Here is a 2,800-nt window from a genome sequence, read left to right as displayed (position 1 = left end):
ATAAATATCAAGGTTAGGTAATTGGGTTAACAATTCTAATTGTGTGGGCATCTTGTGTATTGAGTATTTCCTGATATGTAAATCTATTTGGTAATCTTAAACATTAAGAGTCTTATTTCTCTCGGTTACTGGGAATTGTTATACCTACCGCATGAGGGAGTGTGTGGCAGAGTTGGCCTTTGAGCCATACTTACAGCCATGGACTCCATGGAGCTGACCAGTGGAGGCAACAGCCACACTAACATCTTGTGGGTCCTGGGCCAGTGCCCTGGCCAGCTAGTGCCACTAGTGCAGGAACATAGAGCAGGAACATGGCAGCGGCAGGAAGCTAGCTGGAACTCTTGCCGCCTTTTCCCTTACCTCCCATTACACACATGCTATGTGGGAGAGGTTTCCACAGGGTCAGAACACATATCAAATACGACCTCTGAAACTATTATTTGTAAAGATGTTATATAATTTTATTGGATATTTAATTTAAAAAAAAATTATCTGTATGTGTGTGTAGGAGGCCTTTGTGCTAACACATAAGCTCCAAGGGACGAGAAGTGTTAAACACACAGGGTGGTCTCTGAAAAAGGAGAGACATATAAGCTGTTTTCCTCCCAGAAAGCAGAGAGAGGACATGTTAATAGCCTTTGGCTCTCTGTGTGGCCAGGCCCCATTTGTCACCCAGACCCTTATCTTGGACTTGTCTGTATCTATAGCACTGGCCAGGCCCTCATCACGAGCTTGCCCATCTTGAGCTTCATTCCTCCGTTAATCTGTGGATTCTATCTATATGGAAGATGTCACTTGTAGTATAAGTAAACATGGGACTGAGTTAGTTATACACAGAAAACCTTTTTTTTCAAATTTACTTTCTTAAATATGCTTAAAATAAACTTGCTATCAGACTCTCAAAGGTTGAACCAACACCGACTACTGTGTATTGTTGAACTCTATTGAACTGCCTTTAAAAAAATCTCCCTTGGATTGTTGCTTTGCTGTCCTTGGGCTCATGAACAAGTCACAGAGACCCCTTTGTGAGTGTTTGGCTTACATACATAGGTATGCAACACATGCATGCCTGGTGACCATGGAGACCAGAAGAGGTGGTCAGAACTCCTGGAAAAGGTGTTACTGATGGTTGTCCATTGCAATGTAGGAGCTGGGAATCAAACTCTGGTCCTCTGAAAAAAACACTCCCTGCTTTTACCTCTGAGCCACCTCTCTAGATCAGATGCTTTAGTGGACTTTATTTCTACCAATATAGTGAGTAAATCTGCTGTAAATACTAGAGTTTATCAGCTCACGTGGTCAAGAAAGTGGAAGAGAGTTTTACTAACTTCAGAGCTATGCCAGGGTGATGACAGGCTGACTGAAAGTTTTTCATGAGGTACCTCATCAGAGGATTCACTGTTAGAGGGATAGACTGCGTAAAATAATCAAACAAACAACAGCAAGAACAAACACAGCAGGGGAAACCACAACCTGTATATGCAATAATATATTTCCAATGACAACAAAATGAAATATTGCAAAGAAACAGGCCTTTACATGACCTTTACAGAAGAATAAGAAGCAACAGATAAGGCCTCTGGAAAGAGCAGAAGCCATCTTTAACAAGAATATCTCAAAGTAGCAATTGTAAAAACATTGGCAGATGGAAAGGAGGGCATAATTGAAGAAGTAAACAAAAGCATGAAGACAATGTCGATCAGATAGTGAATGAAGAGACAAAAATTATAGGGAAATGTTAAATAGAAATTTGGAGTAGGAAAGTAAAAATTGGTATAAACTGTTCACTAAATGGGCTCTACTAATTTAAACCATATATATATATATATATATATATATATAATTGGCAAATTTGTAAATTGTCATATACAGATTGTGAACGTTGAAGAAAAGGAAAATAATGAGGAAAGTAATGAATAGAGGGTCAAATGTAGACAATGTTCTTACAGCAAATACATACAGTAAGCACTCCTAGCGGAGAAAAAGGAAAAGGCAAGCTATGAAGGAATAATGACTGAAAACTCATTTTAAAAAATGACCCGTGAACACAGAAAGCTTAACTGATTGCAATTAGATTTACATTTCCATCACAAATAGAGTCAGGAGTCATAGTAAATGTACTGAAAGTATAAGATGAAGAGGAAATATCTCATATGTTTCAAATTAATTTTCTTTTGTTTATTGAGACAGAATTTCACAGTGTAGGCTATGACCCAGAATGCATAACACATCCTAGGCTGGCCACAGCTTGTGATCCTCCTCTCTCAGCCCCTGGTGCTGGCACTGTAAGCCTACGTAACCACAGCAGCTTTATTGGTTATTTTCAAAATAAATTCAAAACATACTGTGCTTTTCTAAATTTTAAAGGAGATATAGAATTACAAAAGAGTAGACATACATAAAATCAATAAAAATAAAGGTATGAAGACTTGCAGTAATTTAGAAACCTCTTTTATAAAGTTTCTGTCGAGAGCTTAGATGCAGAGTACTGTATGTGTAAATGTATCTGAGCCCATGTACACGAACATGACAGAAAGGGATAAAGAGTGTGACTGACTGACAAGCTGGATACTGGGATTGTAGAAGGCATTTCACTCTTAATTAACCTTTTTCCTGCTTTAATATTGTATACCACACACGTTCATGAGAAGATAAAACATGAGATCAAATGAGTAGTAGAATTGGTTTTTTGTAGCTCCAAATAAATTTTTCCCTATTTGCACCATTAATATTGTGCTGTATATGTGTAACGGTCTCTCTCTCTCTCTCTCTCTCTCTCTCTCTCTCTCTCTCTCTCTCT

Source organism: Grammomys surdaster, unplaced genomic scaffold, assembly GCF_004785775.1.
Source record: "Grammomys surdaster isolate TR1022 unplaced genomic scaffold, NIH_TR_1.0 126612, whole genome shotgun sequence".
Taxonomy (NCBI): domain Eukaryota; kingdom Metazoa; phylum Chordata; class Mammalia; order Rodentia; family Muridae; genus Grammomys; species Grammomys surdaster.
Note: the sequence above shows the minus strand (reverse complement) of the source record.